This window comes from Arachis ipaensis, chromosome B10 (genome assembly GCF_059453495.1).
Source record: "Arachis ipaensis isolate K30076 ecotype BB chromosome B10, ASM5945349v1, whole genome shotgun sequence".
In the NCBI taxonomy this organism is placed as follows: domain Eukaryota; kingdom Viridiplantae; phylum Streptophyta; class Magnoliopsida; order Fabales; family Fabaceae; genus Arachis; species Arachis ipaensis.
This window is the reverse complement of record NC_142435.1, coordinates 16,886,222-16,897,272: the sequence shown is the minus strand read 5'-3', so window position 1 is coordinate 16,897,272 and position 11,051 is coordinate 16,886,222. Positions and strand designations below refer to the sequence as shown.

Here is an 11,051-nt window from a genome sequence, read left to right as displayed (position 1 = left end):
AGAAAATAAAAATATGCACAAAATTAAAATGCAATGAATGAAAGTATGCAAATAAATTAAGTAAAATAGAATAAAAGTGAAGAAGGATGAGAAGTTAAAGAGATGAGGAAGAAGAAAGTAAGAAAGGAGGAAGAAAGAAGGAGAAAAGAGAGAAGAAAGGAGAAAGTAATGAAAAACGGGACGTGACGCGCGTGCGGGCATCAACCATCCATTATCACTATGCAATTACATATACTTCATATATTCACATCTTCCATACGTAAGTCAACCCTTACCAACCTTACTTCCCACCAAGATACCTCCTCTCCCTTAACTTCTTCTCGTTACTACGCATACTACAACGATTTAAGACTTAAAGGGTGGAAATGGAGGCTTAGAGGTCTGAAATTCGGTTTTAAAACACAAAAAACTCATTTTTGCTTAAAACAGGGCCACGCGTGCGCGTCCCCCATGCGCACGTGTGGAAAGCGGAAAAAGGGAGTGAGGCATGAATGTCGCCCATGCGTACGCGTGGAGATTAGAGAGGGGGAGTGATGCGTGCGCGTCAGTCACGCGTACGCGTGGAGGCATTTTGTGCTCCGCGCACAAATCCGGCACAATACCATTACAACTCTCTGGTTTTTCTACCATGCAGCAGCATCAACACGGCGACGCGTACACGTCGGCTAAATTATATGGGTTACGCGTGCGCGTCGGCCATGCGTACGCATGCGCGTGGGCGTACGTTTTCTTAAAAATTTTACTAAGTCTGAAAAAGCTACAGAATTTTATTTTCAAACCTCAAACTTCCGCCACACATAACTTCTTCTACAAAATTCCTTTTTCAACCATTTCTAAACCGTTGGAAAGATCGTTGAATGAACTTTCTTAAAAATCCAATTTTGAAGAATTCCTAACTCCGAGGACCGAGTTACAGACCACCGAAGTTGGTCAAAAATCAGTTATTCACCCAAAAACAGAAATCACCAATTTTTCCAATGTTCACAAGCCAAATTCATTTCCACTCATCCAAATGACCACAACCCAACCACATTCACATAATTACACTCAACCAAAACCAAACCTACCTCATCTACACAATTCAATTCAATTTCGTCACCTTCCACTCCTAAATTTCTAATTTCTTATTATTCCACATTCCTCCTATTTATTCACACACTCAATATTCAATATCCATTCAATCTCATATGACATCACACAATACACATATCACTTACCTTCCTTACCTCTTTCCGGCCTCCGGCCCAAATTCACAATTTAAATGCATATTCCACAAACCAATATTCATTATCCAATTCGTCAAATTCTCAACACACCAAACATACAAATTCACACAATTCTCAACCCAATCATTAATTTACATTATATATCAACTATACATATTAGTACCAACTATTTACACAATCCAAACTTAATCCTAGGGGCATCTAGCCTAGGAATTCTCATCACACCATACGGTACTTAAATGAAACTTAAACCGTACCTCTTGGAGTCAAACCAATTGAGCCTCTTCTTTGGAAGTCTCCACCAACCTTAGCTCCAAGCCTCACCAAAGCTCCACAAGCAACACCAACCTCCCAATTGTGTACCAAAATCAACCAATACTCTAACATAACCAATTTCACACTTACAATCAATCTAGGGTTTATGAAAATGATAAATCACAAGGGTTAGAGGGTTTCTTACCTTAACCCACTGTACTTTATGATGAATATCACCAATGGCTCATACTAGAGCACCCCTTAAATAACCAAAATTACAAGATTTCCTCAAAATCTAAATCAAATTCGAATTTAAATAGAAAAATGAAAACTGGGCAGAGAACAGTAGAATACTCACCACAAAACTTAGATATAATTGTAGAGAATGAGAAGAGCAATGCGTGGCAGCAAATGGTTCGTCAATCGGAGTTTCGGAGAGAAAGTTATGGTGATTTGAAGTTTGATGGAGTTAGGATTTATTCTCTTCTTCCTCTCTTCTCCATAGCTGCACCTCTCTCTTATTTCCTAGAGTAAATGAGCTGAAATGCTCATAACTAATATTTATATATGTTGGGTCTTGGGTCCACTTGGGCCCGGTTCACTTGATTTAGTCCGTTGGCCCAATTTTGGGCCAAAACCTTTAAAATTAGAGTTTTAAATCATATTTTAAATATTTCTAGTTTCCCAAATTATAATTTCTCATTTCCTAACCATATTCACTTATAATTAATTTATTCAGTTGCAGTACTGGATAGATCTCAGCCGGTATTGCCGGTCAAATTTTTAGTGCGCATTTTTACGAAGAAAACTATGTTTTCTGACTCAGAAAAATCCACTGAGTCCAAATATCATATTTAAATTATCGAATTCCGATTGCTAAATTTTTTTAACCATATTCGCTCCTATTTAATTTATTATTTAATTAATTACAGTTTGACCGGGTTTTACAAGAATCGTATCCCACATAAATTCCTAATTTTTTTTTAGAGTCCCATTTTGGTGCGAGAAAGTGGGGCAATTAGAACATATATCACACACCCAAATATTCTCAAATGTGAAATATTTGGTTGCTGGCCAAAAGTTAATTGCAGAGGAGAGAATTGATGGTAACTTGTTGGTCTCAAATGTATAAGTGCTACAACATGTAAAATTGCATGCCTCCAAACAGAGGTTGGGAGATTTGTTCTCATAAGTAAGGATCTAGCAATTAATTGGAGGCATTTAATAAGTAATTCTGCTAACCCATTTTGTGTGTGAACTTGAGCTACTGGATGTTCAATGCTTATTCTGTTAGAAATACAATAAGCATCAAATGCTTGGGAAGTGAATTCACCAGCATTATCAAGACGAATTGCTTTAATTGGATTTTTTAGAAACTGTACTTTTAGTCGAATAATTTGAGTAAGTAATCTCGCAAACGCTAGGTTGCGAGAAGACAATAAGTACACATGTGACCATCTCGAAGATGCGTCTATTAGAACCATAAAATATCTAAAAGATCCATATGGTGGATGAATAGGTCCACATATATCTTTTGAATCCTTTCAAGAAATTCAGGAGACTCAAGTCCAATATTTACTGGCGATGGCCTTAAAATTAGTTTTCCCTGAGAAAATGCAATACAACAAAATTAACTAGATTTAAGAATCTTCTGGTTCTTTAGTGAATATCCATGGGAGTTTTCAATAATTCTCCGCAACATTGTTGTTTCAGGATGACCCAATCGATCAAACCAAATTATAAATTCATTTGGGTTAGTAAACTTCTGGTTTATAATAGCATGTGATTCAATTGCACTAATTTTAGTATGATATAACATAATGAAAGTGAGGGTAACTTTTATAATATAACATTTTATTTGAATCATGAGTTGTGATATATAAGTACTCATGATTTTCCTTATTCATTGTTTCAATATATTATCGATTTCGGCGAATATCTTTAAAACTCAACAAGTTCCTTAGAGACTTGGTAGACAATAGTGTATTATTTATTATGAATTTTGTTTCTCTGGAAAACAAAATTATAGCTCTTTCGGAGCCTTCTATCATATTGCCTGAACCAATAATAGTATTAACATATTCTTCTTTTGGTACAAGATGAATAAAATATATATTACTTTTGAGAATGGTATGAGAACTTACACTATTCGCAAGGCAAACATCTTCAATATATATCCTTGCTATTTTCTTCAAAGACAAATAATAATAATAATAATAATAATAATAATAATAATAATAATAATAATAATAATAATAATAATAATAATAATAATAATAAAATGAATAGCAGTACATGCGCAATAAAATTGTATTCCTGATTGGAATTGTTTTTCTAAGAAGCACTGTACATAAAAATAGTGTCATATATTAAAATTTTATTATTATTACCATTATTATTATTTTCGAACTTGACACATTTAGTGATTTTGAAATTCATAAACATAAACTTAAATATTTTATTAAACATTATTTATATACATTATACTTGAAATTCAAATACATAAGGAATAAGACTTAACAAGAAGTTTTTTTTTACATTATTTATTTATATAAATATTTAACGAACCTAAATATTAAACTTTTCTATTGTTGATCAAATGGCCAATATTTTCTTCAAGATCCTCAAAGAAATCAAATACTTCTTAATGAGTGGTATAATTTTCAGCAACATCTTTTGAAATAAAATTTGTCTTCTTTCCTTTGTCATCCTTTTTCAAGGATGCTTGATAAAGATCAACTAGGTGCCTTGGGGTACGACAGGTACGCGGCCAATGACCCTTTCTACCACAACGAAAATATTTATCCTCTGTTGATTTATTTTGCCTATTATTTCTTTCTTTATCCCACTTCTCGTGAGATCATTTCTTGTGAACATAATTTTTATTTCTTTCATAATTTTTCTTGCTACCAAAACCTTGCCATTTACCTCATCTGGGGTTATGATTTGTCGCATTTGCTTCAGAAAATGGGGCAGCACCAGCTGGGCGTGCTTCATGATTTCTCAAAAGTAATTCATTGTTACATTCAGCAACAAAAAGGCAAGAAATTAGCTCAAAATATTTTTTAAATTCTTTTTCTCAATATTACTGTTGTAGGAACACATTCGAGGCATGGAAGGTCGAGAAAGTTTTCTCTAACATGTCATTATCAGTTATATTTTCTCACATAATTTCCTTCGTGAGGTAATTTAAAATATTGCTGAATTCTAGTCACTTATGGATTTAAAATCCTGTAAACACAAGTGTGTCCACTCATATCAGACTTGAGAAAGTATCATTATCTTTTGATGATTATATCTTTTTTCAAGGTTCTTCCACAGATCTGCAGGATCTTTTAGTGTGAGATATTTATTTTTCAATCCTTCATCAAGATGATGACAAAAGAATATCATGACTTTGGTTTTATCTTTCTGAGATACATTATTTTCAGCTTTAATGGTATCTCTAAGATCCATTGAATCAAGATCAATTTCGGCATCTAGTATCTATGTTAAGCAGTTGTTTCCAGATATATCAAGAGCATTAAATTCAAGATGGGAGAGTTTTGACATAATAAAAATTTATTACCTGAGTCTTTCTAAATTTTGATCAGAGTCTCATTCTAATAACATGTTGTAAAATAAATAAATGAGGAAGAGGAAATAAATATAAAATAAAGAAGTATAAATAGAAGACTCTAGTATTAATATCCACCAATATTATTATCTTAATATAATAGAGATAATTCATATATATATTCACTAATATTATATGTAGTATTGTGCATAATATATATAAGAGAGAGAGAGGAGTATTTTATTGTTATTATTCTTTGTTTTGTCTCATCTACGCTACCCTATTTATATACTTATAAGAGTCACCATTTTTAAACTTAATTAATTATAATCTTTCTTGATAATCTAAGTAACATTAAAAAATAGAATCGCACACATAAATGAATATCCACCTCATACTTATCACAACACTTTCTATATATAATCGCAGTAACTAATAACTAAAAGAGGTATTTCATCAATACTATTTAATAAATAAAAATAGTGTAAAAAAAGTATACATGTAGCAAAAATAATAAAATAATCATCATCTAAAATCGAAAATACATAATAAAATTTGGTAGATAAATTAATATATAATGTAAAAATCTTATTAAAATCTCACTAATAATACTGGAAATAAATAAGAGTCCACAAGAAAAAATTGTATACATATGCTGGTAGAACAAATAAATCTAGGAAAGTTATAAGAGTAATTTACTTAAATAAATTAGTTGAAGATCAATATTGCCATTGTCCTAAAATTGAATGTATTACAATTTTATTCTCCCAATATTGATATAAATAATAATTTTTGTACAATTTTTTTAGAAAAAATATAAAATCTGCAAAACTACTACAGCTTATGTAGTAAAAATACATGCATGAATCGTTAGTTGAAATCAAGTTTTATGTTGTTAGTATACTAAGAAAAAAAACCTATACTTGTATATCACGATTTATGCCCAAAATTAGGGGTGTTCACCGTCAGATAACGTTTTAATAAATATATATACGGAAAAGTTTTACATTTATGTAAAAATTACATGGATGTTATTCAAGTATTTTTCACTACACGCGTTTTACACTTGTTTTTTAACGTAAATCTTTCTCAACGTAAACTTTGTTCTATTCTCACGTTTTCTTTCTTCTTCTTCTTCTTCTTTTTCTTCTTCTTCTTCAACCTAATTAAATTTGTTCTTCTCCTCTGTTCACGTTTTTCTTCTCTGCATTATGGATCTGGATTGACTTCAACATAATTAGCTTCGTCGTTATTCTTCTTCTTCGTTTTCCTCGTCGATCTGCACTTCTGAATTGAAACAATGAATGAATCAACTTTAAATCAGTTGAATGAGTGCGATTTGGATAATTCTTCTGAAACGCATCAATTTGATGAGGTTTGGATTATTGAATTTTGAATCGAATTCAATGGAATGTAATTGCTAATTTTATTTGAATTGAATTGAATGAACTGAGGTGATCTGTATCTAAATTGAATTGAATTGAATTGATAATATGTATAATGGTTTCATTCATTGTGAGTAACTTTTTGGCTCGGTAAGTACTATAGAGTTGTTTCACCTTGTCCATGTCTTCGGTTTGGTATGCAGAAAGAAGTCTAAAAAAATTAGACGAATATATTCTGTTTTGTTCCCTAAGCACTATATAATTGTTTCACCGTAATTAAGATTTCGGTTCACTATATTTAAGGTTTTGGTTCACCATGCAGACTAGCTGTGTTGTGGATGAAAAATTTTTCCCAAAGGTGGGAATGATTTTCAAGACACTAGAAGAAGCTGGAAAGTTCTACAAATATTATTCCAAACTTGCCAGTTTTTCTACGAAAATAAGGAACATGACTCGGGATAGAGACAAGATTAAGAATCAACTAATTGTATGCACCAGAGAGGGGAGGTGGAAATCTAAGATATCTCCAACTTTGAAGACAAACCCTTCAGCTGGGTTAAATTGTCCGGCCAGAATTTAAGTACACATAATGAAGGATGTTGGTCTTTGGACAATTTTCAAATTTGTTTTGAATCACTCACATCCTTGTTGTCCAGACCAAGCTGAGATTCTCAAACAACACAGGGAGCTTAGCATGTTCGTGCGTCGCACCATCAAAACCCATGAAGAAGCCAGAATCAGACCGAGCAAAACTTACCAATCATTTGTGGCAGCAGCTGACAGCCACCGTGAACTAGGTTTTATAGAAAAAGACGTCAGAAATTACATCACAACGGAAGTACGGAATATTTTTGAAGAAGACGATGCAAAAGAATTTGGGAAGTACCTAGTAAGAATGAAAGAGAAGAACCAAAATTTCTTCTTTGAGCTCAACCTTGAAGGCGATCAATGCATTAAACATGCATTTTGGGCCGATGCAAGAAGCATGGATGCATTTATTTCGGAGACGTGGTTTTATTTGACACCACCTATAACACAAACAGGTATTCGTTTCATTCAAATATATTTTGATGTTCAGTGGATGTATATTTTTCGGTTTACCATGGTCTGCTTGTTATTGATACAGGTACAATTTGGTATTAGGTTCTTTTGTGGGCGTGAATCACCACAGTCAGTCGACACTTCTCGGATGCGCGCTGATGAAAAATGAGGACATCCAATCATTCAAATGGCTATTTAAGTGTTGGCTACATTGCATGGGAGGGAAGGCACCAAAATGTATTCTTATCGATCAATACGCATCGATTCAAAGGGCAATTGAGATGTGCATGCCAACAACAATTCACGGCTGGTGCATCTAGCACATTATGAAGAAGATCCGAAGCAAATTAAACGGCTACAAGGGACACAATGAAACTGAACAAGAGATGAGCCATGTTGTTTAGAACTCGTACACAAAAGAAGCATTTGACAGAAACTGGATTGATTTCCTCAGAAAGTACGGCCTCGGAGGCAACAAGTGGCTTTTAGGTAATTGAGAGTTCAATTCAAATTATTTTCATGATCATATCTTTTTTTCCCAAAGCATGCACTGTTTTCGGTTCACCACACCTTATGGGTTCGGTTTATTTTGTAGAGCTGTACGAGGATCGGCATATATGGATTCCAGTTTACTTGGATCACCACTTTTGGGCCGGGATGAGAAGCACACAAATGAGCGAGAGCATGCATTCATTTTTCAACAAGTTCATCACACGGAAAAGCTCCTTGAGACAATTCATAAAGCAATACGACAATTGCCTAGCAAGCAGAGAGCAAGCAGAGAGAGAATTCAATGCTGCAAAATTTTACACTGTGATACCGTGCGCAACAAAATCAGCAATAGAGGCACAGTTTTAGTATGTATATACCCATGAGAAGTTCAGGGAAGTTCAAGCTCAATTCAGAGGTAAAGTGAACTGTTCACAAGATCAATGCATTCCACCCTAGGTTTCACAACATATGAAGTCATAGAGCAGGTTTCCAACTCCACATTCAACAAGTTTGTCGTCACCTACGACGTAGTATCACGAGATGTAAAGTGCCATTGCTTGCTGTTTGAGTCTATGGGCATATTGTGCCGCCATTCCCTAAGTGTCCTAAGCTTTGAGCGAGTGGATAACGTGCCACCGAAATACATATTGAAACGCTGGAGCAAAAACATAAAGAGGAGGCATACACACATCAAGAGCAGCCAAGATGACCCTCAACTGGAGCCGAGAAGTAAGAGATTTGACGAATTGGTATTTCGGTCGCACAATATATGTGAATTTGCATCCGAGTCTGAAGAGTTTACCGGAATTCTGCACCGAGCATTTGACAAGGTCATGACAGAGATGGAAGAATATCAAGAGAGAAGCAAAGGAAAAAGTTTGTTAACCCACGAAGAAGCGACATTAAGCAATGTGAATGACCTTCAAAGCCCACTACGTGTCAAAACAAGAGGTCGGCCTAAGAACAGACTTGAATCAAACCTGGAAAAAAAGATCTCAAATGCCATGAAGAAAAAGAAAAAGACAGCTCCAAGCGAGGTAAAATTGATTTGATTTTGATTAGTTAAAAATTCAATTGTTCATTTTGCTAATATATAATTAATTATGTCTTTTGTAGTTGAACCTTTTAGACTCCGGATCATCGATTCAGTCAAGCTTCACTCTTTACAATGCACCAGATATGAATTATCCAAGAGAGGATTGTACAAGTTTTAGTTTTTATTAATGTAAATTTTTGTTCACCCTTGAGCAAATTTCGGTTCACCATGGTTATAGTAGGGTTAATTTCTGACTATTGTTAGTCTTTAATGAATAGTCAATTTTTTTGTGAAATTCTATATTGATATATGCATTTTTTTTATTCGTCTAGTGTATTAATTTTTAAGTTGAATAATTAGAATTTTTTTTGAGAAACTGGAATCAGGTGTAGTGCTAGTTACATTTTCTGTGTGATTAATTAAATAAAAATTATTAACAAATCTAAAAGAGTAACATAATTATTTTTAACTTACATTGGTGGAGTTTTAAAACTCTTTTTTGGATGGATTTTAAGGGTTTAGGGTTTTAGGGGTTTAGGGTTTAGTGTTTAGGATTCAGGGTTTAGGGTTCAGGGGTTTAGGGTTCAGGGTTCAGGGTTCAGGATTCAGGGTTCAGGGTTTAGGGTTTAGGGTTTAGGGGTTATGGTTTAGGGTTTTAGGGGTTTAGGGGTTCAGGGTTCATGGTTTAGGGTTTAGGGTTTAGGGTTTTAGGGTTTTAGAGTTTAGGGGTTTAGGATTTATAGGTTCAGGGTTCAGTGTTCAGGGTTCTGTGTTTGGTGTTAAGGGTTTAGGGTTTAGAGATTAGGCTTTAGGGTTCAGGGTTTAGGGGTTCAGTGTGTTTCCAACTTTCGATTCGCCCAGTGTATTAATTTCGGTTCACTGTGTTCAGGGTTCAGGGTTCAGGGTTTAGGGTTAGGGGGTTTAGAGTTTAGGGGTTCAGGGTTCAGGGTTCAGGGTTCAGGTTTCAGGGTTCAGGGTTTAGGGTTTAGGGTTTTAGGGTTTAGGGGTTCATGGTTTAGGGTTTAGGGGTTCAGGGTTTAGGATTTAGGGTTTAGGGTTTTAAGGGTTAGGGTTAGGGTTTTTGGGGTTTAGGGGTTTAGGGTTCATGGTTTAGGGTTTAGGTGAGTTCGTAATGTATTGGTAAATACAGTGATTGCAATCACTGAGAACCTGGAATAAAACAGCAGCCAGACAGTTCCAACAGATATATAAATTAACATCTCAGATGAGTAATCCATCTTGAATCAAATATAAATATTAACATTAACCTTTAGATTAATATTGACATATATACATTTGAAGTTAGCATTTTTTGCTTTTTAAACAAGTTAAACAAAATATTGTTAATTACAACCAGCCAGTCATAGTATATGTTATTTACTATCTAAATCCCCAGATATGAATTTACAATAAGGGCTGGAGAGGGTAGCAGATGGCTTTGGGAGTCTTATTGCTTTAGATTCCCAAATTACTTGGTCTCTGATTTTGTTCATTTCATGCAACAGAATGTGCGGACCATATTGGTACCTGAAGCTATCAATCTCTCCCTACATTTCAATTGAAAGGAATTTGTTACATAAGAAATGAACCCAACTGAAATCAGAAAAGAAAGAAGTTTATAAATTTAGAAAGTACTAACTTGTGTCCAAACTCTATATTTATATCTCTTCCCGCTTTTGATCTTTTGTGGATCAATTATTTCGAGCCATTTCATGACGTATATTCCACAATCATAGCTAAGCAAGAATTGAGTATAATACGATTAATAGTATACAAAATAAAACATATTAAAAATAGCACTATAGAAGAGAAAGATTCTTACTCTGTACGTTGACCATTTAGTAGGATATACTCTGCTTCTACTCCCAGTCCATCCAGCATTAAGGGTTCTGCCCCAGCATAAACCCTCATCTGAGAAATTATTAATCCCTGAAAGGTATGCCAAAATTGAAATAAATAAATCAACAACAATCAACCGGACTTATTTCATGTATTGAATAATTTGAATAATTTACAAGAAAATAACTTACAATAAATTTGTTTAGTTTCTTCCTCGAATC

At 34.1% G+C, this 11,051-nt stretch overlaps 1 pseudogene; it reads left to right on the top strand.

The window, feature by feature from the left end:
- Positions 1 to 7,011: 7,011 nt before the first annotated feature.
- LOC148579265 (protein FAR-RED IMPAIRED RESPONSE 1-like) lies at positions 7,012 to 9,179 on the top strand (annotated as a pseudogene).
- The last annotated feature ends 1,872 nt before the right edge of the window (positions 9,180 to 11,051 follow it).